This window comes from Bubalus bubalis, chromosome 8 (assembly GCF_019923935.1).
Source record: "Bubalus bubalis isolate 160015118507 breed Murrah chromosome 8, NDDB_SH_1, whole genome shotgun sequence".
In the NCBI taxonomy this organism is placed as follows: domain Eukaryota; kingdom Metazoa; phylum Chordata; class Mammalia; order Artiodactyla; family Bovidae; genus Bubalus; species Bubalus bubalis.
Window position 1 is genome coordinate 97,507,896 of NC_059164.1, and position 14,341 is coordinate 97,522,236.

At 44.6% G+C, this 14,341-nt stretch overlaps 1 non-coding gene across 1 annotated transcript; it reads left to right on the forward strand.

Moving 5' to 3' along the window:
• The first annotated feature begins 14,020 nt into the window (after positions 1-14,020).
• TRNAY-AUA lies at positions 14,021-14,092 on the forward strand. Its single transcript has one exon. It is a non-coding gene; the product is annotated as a tRNA-Tyr (tRNA).
• Positions 14,093-14,341: the final 249 nt, after the last annotated feature.

Genomic DNA, 14,341 nt, shown 5'->3' on the forward strand with positions numbered 1-14,341 from the left:
CTGCCAGACGAAGGAGGCAGCGGATGACTCACTGGGGGAGACCAAGATGGGGAGACAGTTGGGCAGAGGGAGGGGTCACAGGGGGTGGAGGGTCTAATCCAGACTCAGCGCCTGACTGATTTCTGTTTACTTTGCCTCTTTCCTCCCAGGTGAAGGGTCAGAGATGAAGACTCCATTTCCGTGGTCTAATGGCAACACTTGCAAGTATAGGCATGCCAAACCTATGCTGAGCTAAAGCGATTAAAAAAATTTTTTTTTGATATGTTGCATTTTCATTTTATTCAGTTAATATATTTGTTGTTTTCCATTGAGAATAGCTCTTTGTCCCGTGAATTATATAGAAGTTCTAACAGTGCTAGTGCAAATGTAAAAGAAGTAACAATAACACTGTTTCTTTATTATTATTTTTGGCCACATCACATGACACGCAGGATACAGAATTTTAGTTCCCTGACCAGGGATCAAACTTACGCACCCAGTCGTGGAAGCATGGAGTCTTAACTCTGGACCACCAGGTCAGTCCCTGAAGAAGTGAAGCAAAGCGAAAGTCGCTCAGTCTTGTCCGACTCTTGGCGACCCCATGGACTACACAGTCCATGGAATTCTCCAGGCCAGAATACCAGAGTGGGTAGCCTTTCCCTTCTCCAGGGGATGTTCCCAACCCAGGGATTGAACCCAGGTCTTCCGCACTGCAGGCGGATTCTCTACCAGCAGAGCCACAGGGAAGCCCCTGAAGTCCCTAAAGCGACGTTTAAAAGTATTGTTAGTAGTGGTTCCACAGAGAAAAGCACTAAGAGACTTAGTCTCTGAATGAGGATTATAGCATGAATATACCCTGTGTCATCCTGTCACATCTCACAAGCTTTCCTGAGCATCCGGCCCTCTTAGCCTCTAGAACTCTGAGGGAGGGCAAATGTTAACCACCGGCTCTGCCTCTGGCTCACCACAGGGGCTGTTTCTTGCCAGAGGTCTTTGCTGCATGGCTCACTTCAAGGACTAATCTCACCCATTCCTGAAGCCTTGCCTTTGTCTCCAACAGCGTGGTAGGAACCCTCTATGTGGCAATTACTCAAATGGGAAAATATGTGAACACTCCCGAGTTTGTGAACTCTCCCCAAGTTTGCCAAAAAACTGAAATCAGGTTTTACATTTAACCAGTTCCCAGCATTTCACTGAGGAGCTGCACTAGAAAATAATGATCAGTTTAGATTTCAGGTTTACAATATTAGGTGAATACCAGCAACTGTTCTAAGAATTTTCCAAAGGACATAAACTGACAGGCAAATAGAGGTTCAGGCACAAAGATATTTACCAAAGCACTATTTCTACAAACAAAAACTTGGAAATATTCAAAATTTGCTATAAGAAGAGAAAGGTTAAATCAATTATGCTACATCCCTAAAGTGAAATATTAAGCAGCCCTGTACATAATGTCATAAGAGGTTTTTTTTTTTTTAAACAATATGGGAATGTATTTTAAAAAAGAAGCAAGATCTAATGTACAGCAAGAGTATATGGGTGTGTGAATTACATACAATTTTTATTTCCTCTTTATGCCTTCAAATATTTTGTCTTTTTATGCAATCAATCTACATTTCTCTGTCATCAAAAATATTACTTGAAAGAAAAAGTATTTTGATGACAATGACCAGTCAGACTCTCTTCTATAATCAGAGAGTGCTGAAGCTCGTTCATGGACTGCTGAGGAAGGGCGGGTATTCAGCAGATATGCACCCTTATGGCTGTACACATTATTTACTACTGGCTCCCATCCAACTGGGCAGTGCCCTGGCGTTAGGATGGCTCCATATTTTGACTGTCATGGCAGAGAACTTGTATCACCAGAAACTTTGTTTCAAAATAGGCATCTTCCTGAGAATGTGTATGTAGCTTCAATGGAAAAGTCATAGGTTTTAATGCTGGTCCCAATTCTTACTATCTGGGTGACCTTGGGCAGATTGTTTTAGTTTTCTGAGGCTTGTTTATAAAATGAGGATAAATACCTATCCCAGAACCTATGCGACAGGTTGTGAGACTAAATGAATGTGGGTAATGCCTCTGGCCCTAACTGGAGTTCACTGGCCTCATCTTTGTCCATACAAAGCGTATCTGAGAATGTCACCTTGCTCATCAGCTAGTGTCACAAGATCGCCAAGTACACCTTGGCCTAATATTGGATCACAAAGTTATCTGTAATGCATGCATACACCTGGGCTTGCCAGACAGTGATAGTGGTAAAGAACCTGCCAGCCAATGCAGGAGACATAAGAGATGCTGGTTCGGTCCCTGGGTTGGGAAGATCCCGTGGAGGGAGAAAATGGCAACCCATTCCAGTATTCTTGCCTGGGAAATCCCCTGGACAGAGGAACCTGGCAGGCTGCGGTCTGTAGGGTTGCAAAGATTCAAAAATGACTGAAGTGACTAAGCATGCGCTCTCATTAAAAAAAAAAAATGTACTTACTTGGCTGTGCCAGGTCTTAGTGGCACTTGGGATCTCTGTTGCAGCATGTGGGATCTAGTTTCCTGACCAGGGATTGAACCTGGGCCCCCTCCATTGAGAGTGCGGAGTCTTAGACACCAGAGAAGTCCCTGAATGATAGCCTTTTAGATCGCCAAAAAGGAGGTGAATTTTCCCTAGAAATTGCTGGTTTCACTATCATTTTCCATGATTCTCCTCAGTTGAACCACTGTTGATGTGTGCTTGCTCAGTCGCTTTAGTCATGTCCGACTCTTTGCGACCCCATGAACTGTAGCCCCCCAGGCTCCTCTGTCCATGGACTTCTCCAGGCGAGAATACTTGAGTGGGTAGCCATTTCCCTCTCCAGGAGATCTCCCTGACTCAGGGATCAAACCAGCATCTCTTATGTCTCCTGCATCGGCAGGCGGGTTCTTTACCACTAGAGCCACCTGGGAAGCCCCAGAATAGAGGCACAGTCATACAAAACCGACTTGTGGACACAGAGGGGGAGGAAGGAGGACGAATTGAGAGAGGAGCATATGCATGCATGCGCGTGCTCAGTAGTATCCGATTCTTTGCGACCTCATGGCCAGGCTCCTCTGTCCATGGAAGTTTCTAGGCAAGAATACTGGAGTGGCTTGTCATTTCCCTCTCCAGGGGATCTTTCTGACCCAGAGATCGAACCCATGTTTCTTGTGTCTCCTGCATTGGCAGGTGGATTCTTTACCACTGGCACCAACTGGGAAGCCCACTCCTGACATGGGGACATTTTTTAGCTAACTTCACTCAGCTACAGAAACTTTCCACCAACACTCATCACCAGCTTGTTGGCAGCACAGAGGCGTTGTTTCTGATTGGGCATGCGCAGAACCTAAAATATCCATGAAAATGGAATTTTACCAGGATTTTCTGTCAAAGGGGAACCAAAGTTCCCTCGGTTCTATTTTTCTTTTTTTTGCCAGAGAGAGCTTTTCTGGCAGGGTTTTGACACTGCAGGAGGGAACATGCATATGAAATATTGTGATAATTTAGTCCACTAAAACAGAGAAGCCCAATGGCCACAAATGATGTAGCTCAAATTTCCTAAGACCCTGAATTACAGACAGGACCAGTTGTTCAGTTATACTCTTTTTTTGCATGCAACGGCAGGTTGCTTATACAACCAACATACCTCATTTGTAGAAAAGAGATAGCAAACCTTTTTAAATGCCTTGTAGGTTGCATTCTTCCCCGCCCCCATTGGAATGGGAACTTTAATGTTACCATATCACCTCAAATAGGACATGGGTTGAAGTTAGTTTCTGTAGTGGATCCAAGATGGCTGCCTAAGGTTGATTTCCCCCTAAGGGATAAACTTTTCTAGCCATGGGCCAAAGTAAATTTAATAGAGGGGAGTGCTGGGGAAGGTTGTCCTGGGTGGGCAGAGCTGCTGAGGATCATAGGTACTTCTAAATTCTGAGAAAGCGAGTTGCCTTACATTTTTTTCCAGTTCTGGAATCATGGAAAAGCAAGGGTAGAAATGACATTGCATGAGTCACAGCCATGCATGGCGGTTGCATACTGGCTTTTAGGTTGTCAATGTATCATTTGATACTGGCCATGCATTGCCCTGACCTGGCCAAGCTGAGAAGAGAGGGAGGCATTCTGAAACTAACAGCCCCAGTCTGGAGATGTGGGGAGGATGGTCTCTGAGCACTGGATATGTCCATCCCAGAGCTGAACAAAGGATAGACATCTGGTACCTTCTTTACCCTAAGCCAAGTCCCAGCTGGGACACTGGATCCCTAGCCTCCAAGAAACTATAGTTTGGGAACTGGGAAGGGACTTGTAGAAAGAGGAGTCATTTGAGATGGGTGAGAGCAGAAGAGCTGGTTAAGGAAGAGAAAGGTAGAAATCTAAACTCAGTGAGGAAACCTCACAGTGCATGGTACGATTGCTGAGACCCAATTCTGCTAACATCTCTCTTAAGGAAGGCAGAAAATTTCATAATGCATTTCAGAAAAGTGTCAGCATTCTCATCAATAACAAGAAAAAATTATTTTTCTATTTTTAGAGGACTGGCAATTATCAGATCCTGGGAGAAGTAAAAGGCAAGACGCCTGCCTGGGGAAGCAAGGCTTTTGTGGGTAGAAAAATTAAAAATGCAAGATGGCTTCTGCAAAGTGCCAAATAAATGATTTAGGCAGTAATTGCCTTGCAATTGAAAGAAAGGAAAATAATCAGGGCTCCCTGGACTACCCCCTCCCAATACCATATGACTAACTTCCTAGGGAGGAAAGAAATATTTGTTGAAAGCATGATGGACCTGTCAAAAATCCAAGAAATCAATTACATAAATTGTGAAGCATAAGTCACAATTCTATTTGCTCTCCAAGTGTGTGAAATTTACCATTTTCCACTGAAAGAAAATAAGAACACACTACTGCTTCTTCCCAGAGAATCACACACGCCTCTTGCACAAGCCCCCTAATTTTAATCAAGCCATGTCTGTAGCTGTTTTGATGACTAGCATTTGTCATTTGAGGCATATAGACAGACCATTGGTCATCAGGTCATCTTTATTTTGATAGGATCAGTGATATAGACTAGTATCTAATGAAGCAATGAAACAGAGATGGTCAGGAGGCAAAGTAGATGACCTGAAGTCATCAAAAAGTCTACAATGTTGGCAAATCACTTTGTCATAAATGTGCAGGACTGGCTCCTGGGTCTTGAAGGACTTAGGTGGGGAGAAAGGTTGGGAGGCTCTTCCAGGGAGGGCAAGACTGTGTTGAAAGATGTGGAGATGGGACTGAGTAGGCATCAGAGAACAGCTGTGGAAAGAGTGGGACTGAAGCAGATGTTTCTCTGTGGGGACTTGGGAAAAAATGATGTAGAGTGCTGGGTGACATGGGATATGAAACGGTAGTGACTATTTTGAGAAGACATGCTGTCCCGGTCTGAGTTCCCTCAAAAGCACACCCTGTGTATGGAATTGGGGACAAGTAGTTTATTCAGGAAGTGAGAACAAGAAATGTGGTGAGCAAGTGGGAGAGTGAGATGGGGGACTTCCCTGGCAGTCCAGTGGCTGAGACTTCATGCTCCCAAATGCAGGGGGCCTAGGTTCAATCCCTGGTCGGGGAACTAGATCCCACATGCTAAGACTAAGAGTTCCAGTGACATAAATAAAGATCCTGCGTGCTGCAGCTAACACCTGGCACAGCCAAATAAGTAAAATATATTTAAATTAAAAAAAAAGAAAGGAAGTGAGATAGGAGGACGGAAAGTCAGCAAAGCATGTGAATGAGGGTCGTCATTGTGCATAACCAGGGTGCAATCCTGCTGGGGTCTTCCCAGAAACTTGAGGAACACTCAAGTGATTTTTTCCCTTGGAATTGATTCCCTTGGAATTGATCACGAGTCACAGAATGAACAATTTCCATTTTTAAAGATATCATCACTTTCCTTCATAGTTAACGGAAAATGAAGAAACACAATTTCATTCAAACTTTACAAACATCTTTACATTTAGCCTGTGATGAAGGATGAGAAAGCTCAAGCTGCAGTTAGACTTCATGACCCAGTTAAGCTTCCAGACATGACTGAGCTACTTCACTTTCACTTTCACTTTAAGCTTCCAGAAATAAAGCTGAGAATAAGCATGCATTTAGCAAACACAATTAAAGCCTTCCAGTGAAGTCTGACAATGAAGAGTGACACAGTCGTGAGTAAGACTTCAGGATGGTCCCACACTGAGGCATGAGGAAGCTGAGGTTTTGATCTATCCAGTTCTATCTTACTGGCTTGAAGTTTGCACCTGGGTCTTTAAGTCCCTGCAATTACGGCCTCTCCGCAAGCAAGCTAAACGTACTCCTAGTGTGAGGTCAGAGAAAGCCTTCAGAAGTGGCAGCACTATTCACTATAGCCAAGACATGGAGACAATCCACATGCCCATCGACAGATGAATGCATAAATAAGATGTGTATGTACAATGGAATATTACTCAGCCATAAAAAAGAATGAAATAATGCCATTTGCAGCAACATGGATAGACCTAGAGATTATCATACCAAGTGAAGTAAGTCAGAGAAAGAAAAATACCATATGGTATCACTTATATGTGGAATCTATAATATGACATAAATGAACTTATCTATGAAACAGAAGCAAGACTCAGCAGACACAGAGAACACACTTGTGGTTGCCAAGGGGGCGGGAGTAGGAGAGGGATGGATTGAGAGTTTGGGATCAGCAGATATAAACTATTATATACTTTAATAGGTAATAAGGTCCTACTCTATAGCACATGGAACTATATTCGATACCCTGTGATAAACCATAGTAGAAAATAATATGAAAAGTAATGTATATATAACTGAATCACTTGGTTGTACAGCAGAAATTAATAGAACATCGTAAATCAACTGTACTTCAGTTTAAAACAGAACAAAAAAATAAAAAAGCGTAACAGGTGCTTGAGAAAGTTAGCCATCACCTTGCATGGAAACTTTCCACTGAGTTGCAGGTGACTTGAGCTGGGCAGGGGAGGGATGCATTGCCATGCATTCATTAGCTCTGCCATGCATTCTTCTTGCCTTCAAGGAAAACTCTAAGAAAGGGATGTTGATTCTCGCATCCCCAGCTGCCCCTTTCTCCTTCTTCCTGTGTTTTGTGCATTTCCCTTCCAACCTCATCTTCCAGAGTCCTTGTCTCTTTTTCAGGTGACTGGATGGGGGTGGGAGACCAAAGGCAGCTTTGGCCTTTTAGCAGATGACCAAAGAAGGAATTTTAAGTTACAAAATGTCAGCTGATTGAGAAATATGTTTGGGGAGAGACAGCAAACTACCCAGACCCTTGAAATAAAGTTACCTTCTGGGCTTCTGCCAAATGTCAGCTCACTCCCAGCCCGGGGGACTCCGATGTGTTGCTCATGAATGCATAGCATCACCTTATTTTCTGCAAGACTGCAACCCAGGAGATATTCTTCTGTTGACATTTGGAATTGCCATAACTGTAAAGTGACGGTGACTTTGGATGGACACCATATATTCGGGTTAAGAATAAGAAAAGAAATAAGTTTTCAAAATATTAATCAAAAGAATTCTTTTCAACAGGAGATCTTTCTTGCTCTTACAAGAGCAGCTCAGGAGCCAGAACTATCACAGAAACTATCAGCCATGGATGGAGAGAGTCATCCGACACCTGAAATGATGACATTCTGTATTCCTGCCACACGCAGCCATCTCCACGGCGACCGACTGTCACGTCACCGAACAGGCGAGAACATGAACACAAAGAGAAATAGCGCTAGTGGATGGATGATGATTCAGTTTCCATGCAAATGGCCTAAACCAGAACAATAAAAGAAAGGAAATCTCTTAACATGAAAGTAGAATTATTTAGGAATTGACTTTTTCCCCCCTCTGATAGCATTTCTTTTTACACAGGTTATTTTTTTAAGTTGCTTTTGGGAGGGTATGGCAGGAATGACATGCCTGTTAGGGATCACAGTAATAAAAATCATAAATCTGGAGGGAGTTCAAGGGGTCACCTTGCTCACCTTCTGCTTTCCAGGCAGAAATGATCACTGACAATGGCGTTCTGAAAGAAACTGCAGGAAAGATGATTTGACAGTCTTATACAATATCCCAGCTTACAATGTTTTAACCCCTCCAAAAGACAGTCCTTTCCTATATCAATTGTGTGTCTCTGCACTGAATTTTAAGACTATGTTTTACATTCTGTTCTCACTGGCACAAGGAAACAGCTGGTCACGGCGAATGAGACACTCTGCCTTTGTGATAATATATTTCCCCCTCATGCTCTGGGTTCCCACTGTTCCTGAGCCAAGAGACTTGGCCCTTCTCAGAATTACCAAAGAAGAAGCAAGTAAGGAATAACTGGTTGGCATGAGGGTGGGAGACTGCAATTATTCCCCCAACACTTGCCACTGTTGCTTATAAGAAAATTACTTTCAGGACTTCCCTCATGGTTCAGTGGTTAAAAGTCTTCCTACCCGTGTAGGGACATGGGTTCAATCCCTGGTCTGGGAAGATTCCACATGCCTTGAGGCAACTGAGCCCGCGTGCTGTAGATCCCATGCTCCGCAACAAGAGAAGTCACTGCAATCGGAAGCCTGTGCAGCAAGAAGCCCAAGCACCACACCTTAGACAGTGGTCCCTGCTCCCCGCAGCTAGAGAAAGCCCACGAGCCCCAGAGCAACCAAAAAACAAATAAATAAAATGTTAAAGAGCACTCTAAAAAAAAAAAGAGACAGCAGCCTGCAGCCACTGATGTGCTTGTGCTTTCAGGGGCCACCACGGTAAGTGCCTGCAGTGGGCAATTCCTGTGACAACATTGTTCCTGCTGGTAAACACATGAGATTCTTGGTTGTTTTGTGAGTAACAGTATATCAAAATATATTCCCTGTTTCTAATAAGGAAAATAAAAATAAGAGAATGACTAAAAAAAGAAAATCACTTTCCCTTGGAACTTCCCTGGTGGTCCAATGGGAAACTCCATGCTTCCCCTGCAGGGGGCATAGGTTCGATCCCTGGCGAGGGAACTAAAATACCATATGCCATGTGGCATGGCAAAAAAAAAAAGCAGCATACTAACTAAAAGAAAATTGTGTGTGTGTTAGTCGCTCAGTCATGTCCAACTCTTAGTGATCCCATGGACTGTAGCCCACCAGGCTTCTCTGTCTATGGGATTTTTATGGCAAGAATACTAGAGTGGGTTGCCATTTCCTTCTCCAGGGGATCTTCCTGACCCAGGGATCAAAGCTGGGTCTCCCACATTGCAGGCAGACTCTTTACTGTCTGAGCCACCAGGGAAACGTCCCTAAATTTCTGAAAGCCAGCATGTAGGCGAGGTGACCCAGCTTTGGCCATCCAGCCCCAATGCCCTGGAGGGTAGGGGGCGCAACAAGAAAGGAGAAAGTGCATGGATCAGAGCCGCTCCTCCCACCAGGACAGCCTTCCCAGGACCTAGCACTCAGAGAGGAACAACTCTCCTGAAATGGAAGTCATGCACATTTTCTTGTTGGAGAAGCCTCTGCTGTCCCCTAACCCAGTAGTCCAGCCACCAGAACTCAAGCAAAACAAACAGGGAAGAGGCCAAAACAAACAGGGCCTTCGCCAAGACAGTAGTCCTCAGGTCTACTTCCCCACCTCCCATAACACACATGATGAATGAGGTTCACACATTCAACCCTTGTGAGGGCAGACCCAGATTTTGAAGAAACTCCTTGAAATCTGGTGGTTAAATAATGCTCCACGTGCATCCCAGATGCCCACAATTCTAACAGTCCATCAGCTGGCTCCTGGCCCTGGATTGAGGCTGGGCGAACTGGGCTGGGCTGACACACACTTCCAGGTCCTCAGGCTGGATCACTGCTGTCTCTCTTGAGAAGCCACAGGGATGAAAAGACAGTGGGGTGACCACAGGGCTCCCCTGAAGGCTGCATCCAGATATTGGAAATTATAGATCAGTCATAGGCTTCTGTCTATTAAGACACAAACGCGGTCAAGCCCCTTCCCCCTCAGCAGCTCTCACTCATGTGAGGACCTGAGTAGGGAAAAGAGAGAGGTTGGGGGCGGGCATCAGAACACAGCAGGCTGTGGATCACAGCTCCCTCTGAGTCCTCATTTTTGTTCTATGGTAATAACTATACCACTTTCAGCTCCACTGCACTTTATCTCATCTGATTTTCACTGTTCAGTGTGTCTCTTAGGGAAACACAAGTAACAAGGATGTAATGAGCACCCCGATGGCTCTAGCCCCCTCTTCCTCCCTGGTGACCGGGCCAGGCCAGGAGGGACTGCTCTGACTCCACCGGTACCTGAACTTTTGGCTGCATTTGCATTCAGCTGAAGAGTGTCCCTGCCCCCTTTCCCTGGTCTTAGCCATCTGAGTTGCAGTACTCAGAGTCCTTCGTCCTCGGGACCAGAGCAGATCTGACCCCAGTTGGCCACTTGGTGCCTCCCCTCCATTGGACACTGGCCTAGGCCTCTGAGGCTCCCAAGAGCAGGGCCCTTTTGAGTATGGGTGGCCCTGGTCTTACTGCACCAGAGCACGAAGAGAGAATACAATGAGACCATCTTGAAAAAGAATAACCTAAACTATCCAAGGTGAGAACAGCTCTAAGACAGCAAGACAATCCCAAAGAGAAGGCGCTCCACTTAGAAAAATTTTAATATATCCAAACAAAACTATAATTCAAAAGACACATGCACCCCTATGCTCACAGTAGCCAACAGGTTGAGACAACCTAAATGCCTCTCAGTAGATGAATGGATAAAGAAGATGTGGGACATACATACAATGGAATACTACGCAGCCACAAAAAAGAATAATGTCATTTGCAGCAACATGGATGGACCAAGAGGTTACCATACTAAGTGAAGTTAAGTCAGAAAGAGACAGACAAATACCATATGATATCACTTGTGTTGCTGCTGCTGTTTACTTGCTAAGTCATTTCTGACTCTTTGCAACTCCATGGACTGTAGCCTGCCAGGCTCCTTTGTCCATGGGATTTTCCAGGCAATAATACTGGAGCAGTTTGCTATTTCCTTTTCCAGGGGATCTTCTGGACCCACTTCTCCTGCTTGACAGGTGGATTCTTTACCACTGAGCCACCAAGGAAGCCTGAAATCACTTATATGTGGAATCTAAAACACAGCACAAACTTATCTATGAAACAAAACCAGACTCACAAACATGGAGAACAGACTTGGGATTATCGAGGGGGAGGAATGGATTGGAGCCTGGGATGGATTGGGTCCTATACAGTAGGACCTTGTTTATCCATTCTATATATAATAGTTTGCGTATGCTAATACCAAACTCATACCTAGTTATTCTCTCTTTCGGGGCATACGGGTGGGTTTCATGTCCCTGCTTTCCTGGTGGTCAGGCAGACCATGTGATTAGTGCCTGTCAGTGGGTTGTAACTGGGGTGTCATTCTCCAGGACTGAATGCTTATTTGATGAGGTAAGACTCTCCAGCCCTCTATTCTCCTGCCATGATGATCCTGGAAGCCTGGGCAGGGTGAGTCAAATGAATATCTGGTGCCGCTGAATCACCACATGGAGTACAGTTGCCCAGACAGTTTTCTAGGTTCAAAGTGGACTTTATGTGAGTGAGAAGGAACCATTTACTGTTAAGCCCCTGAGATATTTACATTGTTACTGCAGCGTCACCTAGCTTATCCTAACCAGCACAGTGTGGGCTTTTAGCCCGCTATAGCTATAGTCGACTCTTAAAATGAACTGAAATCACTCAGAATATTAGTAGTTAAAATCTCAGCCACCATCTCACAGAGTTCTTGAAGAATAATAAAAATATAGATGGCAATCACTAATAATTATTCCTGCAAAGTAAGCAGGAAGGCACTAATTTCCATTTGAGTTAGTGGCATCTTTGTTAGTGGGAATGGAAGGAAAATACCAATTTTAGTAAATCTGAGGATTACATAATCTGTTTGTTGTGCCATAATTGAAATTGTATGTTTTGCTTAGCAATAGATTCATGAAATGATTTAAAAACAAGCCTTAAATTGTGTTGTAACTTTTGAATCACAACTCCTCCTCCTTTTCCGTGTACTGCTACTGCTAAGTCACTTCAGTCGTGTCCGACTCTGTGCGACCCCGTAGACGGCAGCCCACTAGGCTCCCCCGTCCCTGGGACTCTCCAGGCAAGAACACTGGAGTGGGTTGCCATTTCCCTCTCCGATGCATGAAAGTGAAAAGTGAAAGTGAAGTCGCTCAGTTGTGTCCGAGTCTTCGCGACCCCATGGACTGCAGCCTACCAGGCTCCTCCGTCCATGGGATTTTCCAGGCAAGAGTACTGGAGTGGGGTGCCATTGTCACAAAAGTTTTCTATCCTCACCTCAAGAAGACAGAACTGCAATTAGGATGTTTTTGGCTACAAGTAGCAACCTGCCCTGGAGAAGGCAATGGCACCCCACTCCAGTGCTCTTGCCTGGAAACTCCCATGGACTGAGGAGCCTGGTGGGCTGCAGTCCACGGGGTCGCTAAGAGTCGGACACGACTGAGGGACTTCACTTTCACTTTTCACTTTCATGCATCGGAGAAGGAAATGGCAACCCACTCCAGTGTTCTTGCCTGGAGAATCCCAGGGACGGGGGAGCCTGGTGGGCTGCCGTCTATGGGGTCGCACAGAGTCGGACATGACTGAAGCGACTTAGCAGCAGCAGCAACCCTCCCACCCCTACACAAACAAACTGAAACAGTAAGGACCTGAATTATCTCACATTATTGAGAGTCTAGGGCCTTTGTGGGGCTCAGGGCTAGCCCATCCAGCAGCTCGATCACATCATCAAGGACTTAGATTATTTTCTGAAGTTGGTAGTGAGGCAGTACAACAGTTCCAGACATCACATCTACACAGGATGATGTTCAGAAGGTTATAAGAGATCATCCCATCTTGTGTTTCTTACTTACAGAGAGAAAATATTTCCCAGAAGCTGCTTCTCATTGGTCAGAAGTGGTCACAAGCACAATCCTGAAGCCATCACTGGTGAGAAGGATAAAATCGTCACGATTGGTTGAGAACCATCAGCTCAGGTGTAAGAGGATGAGCATTTGGGTGGAATAGGTATTTGGGGAGTCTATCACAGACATTATCTCTATTTCCACTTGGCAAAACTTATGGCTGCAAAATGGAAATAGAGAGAATTTGGGTCATTTTCCCTTTATTCTCCTGAGTTGATCCCTTTTGTCTTAATTCTTCTCTGACTACCAAAGTCAAGATTTTGCAATAGCTTCCTACCTGCCTGCTCCAACACATCTTGTTCTTCTCCAGTTCATTCTACACACCCCCTGCTAGAAGAAGGTTCTTAAAACCCCCTTCTCATGTTGTCACATCTTTACCCAATTATGTCGAATGTCTCTCTTTTGACACTGGTTTTAGGTTTAGACTTCTCTGGGTGCTTTTATGGGTGGTTTTATCACACCCAACCCACCCACCACTAATGGGTAATACACATTCTTTAAATGCCTCCCTCACTCAACACATCAATTTCTACTTCCATACTTCTGTGTTTTCTCCCGTCTTGAACATCCTATTTCATTGTCTCTGTCTAAAGCCTCCACTTTCTCTAAACATCTCAGCCTAATCTTTTTTTTAATATAAATGTATTTATTTTAATTGGAGGTTAATTACTTTACAGTATTGTATTGGTTTTGCCATACATCAACATGAATCCACCATGGGTGTACACGTGTTCCCAATCCTGAACCCCCCTCCCACCTCCCTTCCCATACCATCCCTCTGGGTCATCCCAGTGCACCAGCCCCAAGCAACCAGTATCATGCTTCGAACCTGGACTGGTGACTCATTTCATATATGATATTATACATGTTTCAATGCCATTCTCCCAAACCATCCCCCCCTCGCCCTCTCCCACAGAGTCCAAAAGACTGTTCCATACACCTGTGTCTCTTGCTGTCTCGCATACAGGGTTATCGTTACTATCTTTCTAAATTCCAGATATATGTGTTAGTATATTGTATTGGTGTTTTTCTTTCTGGCTTACTTCACTCTGTATAATGACTTCCCTGGTGGCTCAGATGGTAAAGCATCTGCCTATAATGCAGGAGACCCAGGTTCGATCCCTGGGTTGGGAAGATCCTCTGGAGAAGGAAATGGCAACCCACTTCAGTACTTTCGCCTGGATAATCCCATGGATGGAGGAGCGTTGTAGGCTACAGTTCATGGGGTTGCAAAGAGTCGGACACGACTGAGCAACTTCACTTCTTCACTCTGTATAATAGGCTCCAGTTTCATCCACCTCATTAGAACTGATTCAAATGTATTCTTTTTAATGGCTGAGTAATACTCCATTGTGTATATGTACCACAGCTTTCTTATCCATT